We start from the raw sequence: 10587 nt of genomic DNA, 5'->3' as shown, positions 1-10587 counted from the left end.
GTTTTCTTCTCCTTGGGATCCACCTCTGCTCAGATTTTCTTAAAAGAGCTTCCAAACCCTCACACCCATTTCTCCTGGGACATGTTCATCTTACCCTCCACCTCTCTCCACATCTGCACTGGAGCCTGGGGCTGCCTGGTGCTCATCCCTTAGGCGAGGACCTCATCTGAGAAATGAGGAGAGACCCATGTCTTCAGGTGGAGGTGAGGTAAGACGGAGCACCCCTGTGGCACCATGGAGAGTCTCATAGAAAGTGCTCAGGGAATGTAGGGGATGCGTAGCCCTGACAAGAGCCATTAGGTCTTGTGGTATTTAGTTGTCTTCTCTTCCCTCTAGTCCCTCCTCTTCTTGTCCTTGGCTTCCCACATTCCCAGGCAAGACCTAACCCCACTGGCTCAGCCACTGTGTCTCCCGCTCACTTTCCACGGAGGCCTGAGATGAATCCAGGCTTCACAGGAGATTTTGCAGCAAAGGATAATTTTAATGCCCTTTATTTTCACACTCCTCCACCCAGTGATTCCTGCCCGCCATATCTAATAGCTCCTGTCACCCACCAGAGCTTCTCTCTCATTCTTCTTGTTTTTCTTTTCCAAATTCAGCTCATCAGGAGGATAACAGAGCAGTCCATTCAGTATCTCAACACCCTCATGAATGAGTTCCATTATACACACAAACACTTGTGTGGTTGCATTTTTATCATATTTTCCATGCTGTATTTAGATTGAGTATATATATGTATTACACATAGTATGGATACACATATATGTGAAATATATATTGATGCACATTTGAAATTTTTTCTAGTTTCAGACTTCCCCAGTTCTTTTCTATCATGAGGTTTTCCTTCAGTTTTGACTTTTCTTGATCTGTACAATCTCTTCCCTCCCATCAGTACAGCCTATGTCCAGCATGATTTTCTTGCCTTAGTCTTTTCTACCTAGGAACTTTTTTTTTTTATCAGTTTTATTTTTCTTGACTTTTTCTTTTGGCATTTGGGAACATGTTTGCCCCATGGCAATCTTACCAGTACTGGGTAGTGTTAGGAAGATCAACAAAAAGCAAATATAAAAATGTCTCCATTGGTTTCCACTCACCATAGACTTTCAGATGGCCTTCCTTGTTCCTGGACACTTTCCTCACTTGATGACCCTCCTGCGTGCAGGAGTAAGTCATAGTAAGATCATGCAAAACAACAGATCCTGTTGGCTGTGGTTTTATCTTCAGAGCTGGGTTTGGATGCTTCCATTGGAATGAAGAACCCTCCCAAGCTGGAAGGTGAGGTCTTAGCTGCCAGCAAACATGAGTGTCTGGTCTGTAGCAAGATTAATGCCTTAAGTGTCCTGAAACAGAAGATTATCACAAGAAAACTGCTGTTCAGCAAGTGGAGACTAGCATGCCAATTCCCTGGCCTTCAAGCTTAGGGTACAGAGGTAATCACATTTGAGGCTCTTATGTGTACTTCTTCCTTATACTCTTTACCTAAGATTATAGCTCAGTCTCCCACTATTTTTTCTCTTCCTCGTTTGTTCACTCAACAGCTGATGCTACCTCGTCTGGTCTTTCCTCTCTTTTCCATGGGGGCTGCCACCCTGCCATGGCCCTTCCATCTCCATCTCCTGTTTGCACTCTGAACTCTGTTGAGTTCCTATAGCTGCTGTCCTAATATTCCCTCTGACCTTCCCTTTTAGCCACAGGGAAGCCCAGATCCATGGTCCTCCTCATCAGAAGAGCATCATTTAGGCCACTGAACACATAGTCCTTCGCCTGATCTCACACACTTCCTTGGTTTCTTTGCCTTATTCTCCCTTCCTCGCTCCCAAACTCCACTGCCTATTTCTTCCAGGATCATGTGTTAATGAATCACTTGCATGTTGGGTTGGCTTTTGGAGAACCTTATCTTGGAAAACCCTTAATTCTCAACTTCTGCACATGAATAAGAAGAAATGAAACAGGAAAAAGAGCACTGATTACAAAATCTAAGTAAGAACCTGGGTCATAGGTGGGAGTGCTGGACTGGGCTGCAGTCAGGTTCCCCTCAGCCCCAGGTGGGCAGTTCTGTGCTACCGTGCATGGGGCTTCCAGGGACTCACTGGAGCTGGCAGTAGGTGGGGGACAGTAGATGGCACCCTAAAGGGACATTGGCCAAAAGGAGATCCAGAGGCCAGGTTTTCAATATGCATAATAGCATAAAGTGCATAGGCATTCAGACCTCTCCCCTTTCTTAAAATTACTCCTTCTACATGTTCAGTAAAAATCCAGAAGAAATGAATTGAGTTGGAATCTGAGGCCAGGGAATGTAGGAGAGCATGGTAGTGAATTAACTTTGGGCCAGATTTATGAAGACCCAGGGAGATACACAAGAATACAAGATGATCATTGCTTCACACAAATCTAATTGAGAAGGCAAGTTATTTATATGAGAGTGTCAGAGAAAGATCAAAAAATCTTTAGGGCCAGTGGGAAAGAAGTCCATGCTGGCGTAGATGGAGAGAAGAAAAAGAATGGTGTGAAATAGTGTAGGTCTAATGAGTAGTTCTAAATCATGCTATTATAAATTAAAAACTGGGTGAGTTTTTATCTAACATGAATGCCTTAACCCAGTCCATTGAAATTCTGATTCTAAAGTTCTGCAGTGAAGTTTGGGTATCAGTATTTTTAAAAACTCTGCTAATTTGCATCTAGGGATTAGAAGGACTGTGGATCTGGTAGGGTATCAGTAACCAGTATGGCAACGTCCATTGTGTGGCTACTTCATAGAAAACCTGAATATCAGCCATTAGGGGAATTTGCATTCTTCTCTCAACAGAACTATTTGTACAGCTCAGGGAAGAGAAAACAGAAAAAAGGTAGATAAGTTAGATATATAATATCTCTGTTTGGATCCAAGTTTCTCACAATTTTTATCGTACAAGATAGAGTTAAAAAAAATTACATAAAAACCCAGAGTATAAAATAGTACCTCCCCTTCCCACAATAATGAAATTTAGTGTTTCCTTTTCTACTGTTAAAATGCAACTTGCAGTTCGCTATTCACTAAATGGATTTCCCTAACGGGTTCAGAACTGCAGATTCAACAAATTGATTTTTTTTTCCACTTAATTTTTTCCTTATGCAAAAACCCCATAATGAATCTTAGGCCTCATTCTCCTATGTTTATCCTTTTTCATGCGCTTTTTATGCACTAGCATAAAAGAGTAGGAGAGACTCTTTCTTTGGGAAAAGTTTGAGAAGAAAGTGATGAGAATCTAGTATAACTAAAACTAATGCTTTTTCACTTTTACTTCAGAGTTTTGTTTTTCTACATGTTGAGAATATTCCTAGAAATGCCCTAAGGTGGATCCATCATGAAATTACCTTTCTAGAACGTTGGTGTCCATGGGATGCAAATGGGTTGGGCCACAGTTACACTCCCTGCTCTCTTTTTGCTAATTTCATTTTGAGTTTCCAGTTTTTTCATTTGTTCCTCAGCCCCTTTGGAGAAGGATTTCTCTGCAAAGCCTTATTCCTGTCCAGGAGGGTGACCAAACAACCTCCATTAACTGTTGACACCTCCAGATTGGAGCCTTTCCTCTCCCTTTCCCCAAATGTATGGAAAGGGCCTGTGGCCTGGGTTCTAGGGCCAGGGTTGTCAATAACAGGCCATGTGGTTTTAGTTAGTCCCTAGCCCCTTGGAAACATAGCTCCTCATCTGTAAAAGGTGGAACTGGACTTGGAAACATTCTGAGGTTCCTGTTGGCTCTCACATTCCAGGGCTTTCCCTGTAGCCTGCCCCTCCTCCTCAGAAGGCAGGGACGTAGAGATAGAAGAGGGTGTGTTTCTCTACCAAGGATCCTCTGCTCCCATAGCAGTCTGTTTCTGAAAGTGTACAAGGGATGCTAAGCACATCCATCCTGGTACATGTGAGAAAGTCATCATTCGGTCCAGATGAAGGGGATTCAAGAGGGATGTACGTGGCTGCTGAGGATTGGGTGGTGGGGATTCGGTTAAGGCTTTGCAGCAGCTTTGAGCGGGGATCTCACCAAGCACTGGTGGGGTGAGGACAGGGGTCCCTAGATTCTGCACCACAGGCTGGATGAAAGTTTAGGGAGGTATTTCTTCTAACTCATGTACCTCACTCTCCACTTCAGCCAGCCTGTGGCTCCCCCTTCAGCTCCTCCTGTCGACAGGAGCTCAGCCTGCCCCTGGCCTCTGTCACCATGTAGCCATCCCTCCAGGCTCAGCTATCAGCAGAACCTAACAAAACTCACATTTCATCTCTCTCTCTCCCTCTCTCTCCTCTCTCTCCCTCTCTCTCTCTCTCTCTCTGTCTTTCACAGATACCAATTACTTTAGGAACTAAGAAAAGATATCGCCAATTTGGAAGAAACCACATTATAAAATGTACCTTTTCCATTTGATGAAAATAAATCTACAGCAGCAAGTCAAGTTAAAGCCCAAATAGAACACTGGAGGGATCCTTTCCTGAGAATCAACCTTACAACCAACAACTACTCTCCACACTCCAAGACACAGATCTGATGGAAGAAATCCCAGTTATCAGCCTCCAAGGGTGATTAATTGATAAGGAGACCAATGCTTTGATGGACACACAGTTTGGAGAGACCTTAACTCTTGCTCGTCTCAATGTTCATCCTCCACACACCGGCATCAGGAGCAACTGGAAGAAGGCAACATGTCAACCCGGTCATTCTTTGCCACTAGATGGACTGTACTAGGATCTGAGGGCATTAACTATGCAGTGTTCTTGCTGAAACTGTTTAGCCTGAGTTTCATCATGAGGTAGTTATCAGATGACTGCAGAATTTAGGCCATTGAACAAGACAAGTGGCCTGTCTTTCTTCAAACAGTCAACGTCTCCACAAATAAGACAACAAAAAGGAGGTGTTTTGGATTCCCAAGGACTAAAAAGATTGTGTCAGTATATTTCTTTAGTCCTTTGGAACCCAAAACCTCTCCTCAGCTTTCTGTGGTTGTCTTCAATGGTGGTGACATTGACTTGCTTGCAGAGGACAGGTCAGTTGTCTGGCTCAAGGGTCTACATTTTGCAGTTGTCTGATCATTTCCTCAAGGGTTCAGTTGAACCCTTTTTGCCAAGAACACCACTTACTGCATGCTGTGTGCTTCCAAGCACAGCCCCTTTGGAGACTAAGAGTGTCCACTTTGCCTGTCACCACTATTGTCATTTTAGCATTGGACACTTTATTATGCAGGGGCCATGAGATCCGTTCACTGGAAAGACATGTTTTCTGTCTATAATCAGTAACTTGATTAGTGGTACTTTGAGAGTTTATGAATATCTTGTTCCGTGATGCTCTTTCTCTAAATATTTTACCATCCCTTATTGTTCCCTCATGTATGTCAATTATCATACTTGTGTTTGTACCCTGGACATTTTTTAATTCAATCATTCTGTAAACTTGTATTCCTGGCCTTGTGCTGTGGGAAAGACAATCCATACCCCTTCCATATCATTAAAAGTTTTTTTGAGTTTCACTGTGGACTCATGCGTTTTTAAAATTCAGTGTTATAATCCATTATTATCATGATTTATTTTAGTGGGTATAGATATAAATTAATATAAATATTCTTGTTTCTCCTATTCATCTTTATATCTTAAACTCTCCCACATTTTTTAAGTTATATTTACCATTTGTAGTCGATTGTATTTACTGTGTTTGTTTTCTGTGTTATTTTATCTGTGTGTGTGTGTGTGTGTGTGTGTGTTTGGTATTTACAAAGGACTGGCTAAATGCACTAATTTTAGCTAGTGCACTAAAATTTTTGACCCCTTAGTCCCTTAGTATGTTGGCACATTTCTAATATTTGGAATATAAGTTTTAAATGACATCTCTCAACTTCAACTTTTACCACTGTGATGATCAAGGACATTATTCTACTTTTCTCTTTTCTTCTGTCTTTACCTACCACTTCTTACAGTATTATTTCAACCCAATCAAATGTATACCCTTTACATTCGATTTTTCCCACCTTGTCCCCACCTCTTTTTTTTTTTTTTTTTAATGCGGGAACCGGCAAGGTAGGGGTAGGAGCTGGAGGGGCCCACCAGGCCCTTTAGACCCCCTAGTGGCACAGGATGGCTGCCCCACCCTGGGAGTGCCAGCAGCCTCCCTGCAGAGGCCCGAGGGTATGCCCAGGCCGCCCCCAGAGCAGGGTCCATGACACACTGGCTTAAATCTACAATTACATATATTCAATGATGACCAGCTGTACAAAACTCAAAGTTTCCTCAGTCAGCTCTTGATGAGTGGAGTTCATCCTTAAAGATTCCTCATGATGGAGTAAGGACTCCCTAAGTTTGGCATATTTAATACTTGTTTTCTATTGCTTTGATACATGGACAGCTTGACTGAATACGAAGGACTTGTCCACAATGAATTTATTGATTTTTTTAAGAAACATCTTCTTGCTTTCTATGTTCTATTGAGATGTAGAATGTAACTTTCTCTCCACTGAGGGCAAAGGGAGGCCTGGAGCTTCACAGAAGAAAAAATTTTTTTTTAAATCTTAAAAATAAATAAATTAATTAATTAAATAAAATAAAATCTTTTAGCTCTAATAGGATAGGTCTTAGAGTTGACCATTCCAGGTCTATTTCTCCCAGGTCTCTATGACTTTCTCTCTGATCCTTTCTCATTATCTTTTATTCATTACTATTCTGTTTGATGCTTTCATTTTTTCGTTCAATGTCCCTTCTAATTTCAGACAAATATGATCCCTTATGTACTTTGTCATTTAGCCTCTTTTCCGGAGAATTTTCTTTTCCTTCAATTTTTTCTAATCTCTGCCAATTCTAATTTCTCATTTCTTCTTTCTTGTCTACTTCTATTTTGTGTTGTGTATTTGTTATGTGAAGTTTTGGGGCTTTTCCCCGTGTGTGTGTGTGTGTGTGTGTGTGTGTGTGTGTGTGTGTGTCTACAAATGCTTTGTTCACAAACAATTCAGATACAGATGCCATTTTACACTTTTCCTATGTTTTGTGATGGATTTTGAAGGGAATTTTTTCATGACCTGAAATTTTTGACTATTTATGTTTTTTACCCTGTCATCTTAGAATAAATGTCTGTTGTATGATTTTCATTTTAACATGACTGGGTTTACTTGAACAAGAAACAGCAGTTTCTAGGTAGGAACAGTTCTAGGTAGGAACAGATTAGGGCTCTGAGTGGCTTAGTCGATTTCTTAGTTCTAGATCTGTCTTGTGCAATTATTTTAGCAGATGTAAGGTTCTGGGGAAAGGCATGGTGTATCTCCTGATTCTGGGATTCTGTTTCTTCCAGTAGGAGCTTTAATTCCTACCAGTTACTTCATTCTTTCTCTTCACCACAAGCTTCCAAAGGATGCTACCTTCATCTAGTTCTCACACTTGATCCCAGTAATTGTGCCTCCTCAAAATTGTCACCCTCTGGTTCTCTGCACTGTCAAACCCCTTCCTGTCAATTCCCCAGATGCCAGAGCTATATACGACCAGGTCTTAGGCATCCTCTGAGTTTATCCACATGCTCTTTCTGTGAGTAATTTTACCTGGGTTCCCTCCTGAGTATGTCCTCCTTGCTCTCCTCTCCTTTATATGCAGAGTCTTTGCTGATCCCTCTACTGCTGTGTGGCTCCAAGACCTGGGTGAAAACAAACCAGTTGGCATCCACAGTGTTCTCTGGCCTCTGGTTGTTTAGGGCAGGTTTATGAGTGGTGTCTTTGACTCTCTCTGTTAAGTCTCTAGCCCTCTGAAATATGTGTTGATAGATTCAGCTGCTGTTATCCTAGGTGGATCTGTGGTCTCCTATCATTCTTTTTCAAATGAAGAATTTCAATAGTACACAAAATTGACAGAATTACATAATAGAACATCCCCATCTTTGTCAGCCACGTTCAACATTTATCAACTTATGGCTAAAATTGTTTTACTACAATTCCACCCACTTATCTTTTCCTATATTATTTAAAGCAAATCTCAGACATCATATTTCATCTGTAATTATGCCAGTATGTTTCCCTAAATGAAGACTCTTTCTGAAAGTATTATCACAGCACTACAATTATTCATAAATCAATTTAAAATCTTTAATATCATAAAATAGTGTTCAAATTCCCAGTTATTGTTTTTAAGTTAGTATCCTTTCTTGGGAGCCAAATAAAATCCACAAATTGTAATCAGTAGGATATGTGTTTAAGTATTTACATATATGTTTACCCTCAGTTCCTTCCTTCCTTCCTTCCCTCCTTCCCTCCTTCCTTCCTTCCTTCCTCTCTCTCTCTTGCTCCAGCTCTCTCTTGGTCTCTTGCTGTCATTTTTTTTTTTTAATCATTCATTTGTTGAAGAAACTGAGCTGTTTGTTCTGTAGCATTCCTGCAGTCTAAATTGAATACCTGGGTGTACTTTCATAAATTCTCTTGTCCTCCATATTTCTTTTTTGGTGGTAGAATCTAGAGCAGTGCTGTAATAAAAAGAAAATACAAGGCACACATGTAATTTAAATTTTACTAGTAGCTACACTGCAAGCTAAAAAAGTATAATCACACAATAATATAAATATGACCTATTCAATACACAGCTAGTTAATGCTACACAGTAAAGGAAATATAATTCTACCAGTTTTAAAGCTGTGTTTAATAGAAAAATATTGTGCATGTCTTCAGTTTTTAAGTTTACATTCACATGAATTATTAATTAAATATAATTAAAATCCAGTTCCTCAGTCCTACTAGCTACATTCTAAGTGTTCAACAGCCATATGTGTCTAGTGGCCCCTATTTTGGACCTGGCAGATACAGAGACTGATGAGATTCACGTCTGATATCTTGGCAAGAGTACCTCAGAAGTGGTGTGTGCTCTCTGATCAGGAGGCACATCAAGTTCTGTGTGTTTCTTCAAATAATATTAGCAGCTCTTGGAGTTCAAGGCCTAGATCCATTAACTGATTATATGGAGCAAAAGGGTGATGTTCCATCATCATGTATTATTTAACTGGAACACTTGTATAAAAAGAAACTTCCCCTAAATACTGTTTAGTTATTTAGTAGTACCCTCTGTAAAGAAAACTGTAGCTTAATGAGCAATTCCTCAAGTATCCTCTGTGGTCACCAGTTAGTTTATTTCTCTTTTTTTTCCCCTGTGCTAATATGAATTCAAAGTTTCAAACACATTGAAGTATTTCAATTCATGGCAATATAGTCTTTACTGACACTCCAATTATCCTCTCTTTCAGTAGTGAAAGTGACTTTAAGCTGGCTCCTTCATCCTTTTGATAAGATCCTAATAGTCTTTGAGAACTTTCCTGATATCAGTATGACAAGGTGCTTCTGTCTCATCTTGAATATTTTCTGCCCCTGAGTTGGACTCAGTCATTTCTCTAAGAATCTCTGGCTTCTTTTTGTGCAAAACATTATTCTCAAGTCAAATTGTGTAACCTAAAGATACCCATTGGAATTGGTTTATTTCTAGGTCTTTCCAGTGGACAGAGCTAGGAAATACTCATATTTGTATGTATTCATGTATTCACATATAACCACATTCACAATTCAAATTCAGAACTACAGGCTTTTTATTGAATGTCTATCGTACATCTGCATCTCTTTTCTCTAATACCAGTATTTTTGTTTTTAAGGACACTGGGACTAATAGAAATACGATATTTCATACAGTCTCCTTTGCTTTTTCCTACATTACATGGACAAAAGAATAAAGAAATACTAACAATGCCAATAACAACACAATTGAGGAAAGCAGTTTTTTAATTCTGCCACTGTCCTGGGGTTCATATAAATTATTGTGTTTTATAGCCTCTTGGGAGAGTTCTTACCCATATGCTTGTTCCACAAAAGGCATACACAGGTTCATTTGTTACATCGTGCTTTCAATGTCTAGAAGTGACATTTAAAAAATTAATTTAATTTTATAATGATAAAAAAATGAATGTGGTTTCCAACTCAAATCAAACCAAACAAGGCATATTCACTATAGTCTAGCCTGGACTTAAGATCTGCAAGTATCTCAAAGGCCTGGGTGGAGATGGGTCAGGGATCCCTGGTCTCCTCAGACACCGGAATCCTTGGCCTTCCTCCTCCTTCTGGCTGAGCTTGGGACGAAAGGACGAGGTTTCCTGGAGTGAAGGTTCAAATCTTAGCCTAACAGCGGCTTTCCGTGTCCAACGGAGACTTAGGAGCGAGAAATTCTGAATAAAATGGTAATAAACTGGGATAGGATCCAATATTCGGAATAATAAATAGGGCACCTGAATACAATACAGTACTTGCCATCCAGGTCTGGAACCCTCGACCCGAAAGCTAAGACGCTGTCACCCTGGCTGCTCAGCGACGTCACAGCCCCGCACCGCGACCCTTTACTCACAGGGACCAGCGCGCAGTTACAAGATGTGCGGTGTGAAGCCCCCTCGCGGGGCAGGACTCAGTGGGCGCAGCCTCTGCCTTTTGCCCCCGAGACCCAGGGTGACCCGACGAGGGGGTGCCACCGGCTCGGTCGCTGCGCCCCTGGGCGGCGGGGCCGGGGCCTCCGGTGGCCAGCGACGGGCAGAGTCGCCAGGGTGCAGCGGGGACGCCGCGGACTCGTCC

General features: G+C 41.1%; 1 long non-coding RNA gene across 1 annotated transcript; it reads right to left on the bottom strand.

Annotated features, from left to right (window-relative positions):
* Window positions 1-1205: 1205 nt before the first annotated feature.
* Window positions 1206-10493, bottom strand: LOC116755186. The gene is made up of 4 exons (XR_004350262.1): window positions 10367-10493; window positions 8386-8453; window positions 7543-7634; window positions 1206-1340 (listed from the first exon to the last, which is right to left on the bottom strand). It is a non-coding gene; the product is annotated as an uncharacterized LOC116755186 (long non-coding RNA).
* Between the last annotated feature and the right edge of the window lie 94 nt (window positions 10494-10587).

This window comes from Phocoena sinus, chromosome 1 (assembly GCF_008692025.1).
Source record: "Phocoena sinus isolate mPhoSin1 chromosome 1, mPhoSin1.pri, whole genome shotgun sequence".
Classification (NCBI taxonomy): Eukaryota; Metazoa; Chordata; class Mammalia; order Artiodactyla; family Phocoenidae; genus Phocoena; species Phocoena sinus.
Note: the sequence above shows the minus strand (reverse complement) of the source record. Positions and strands in the feature narration are given on the sequence as shown.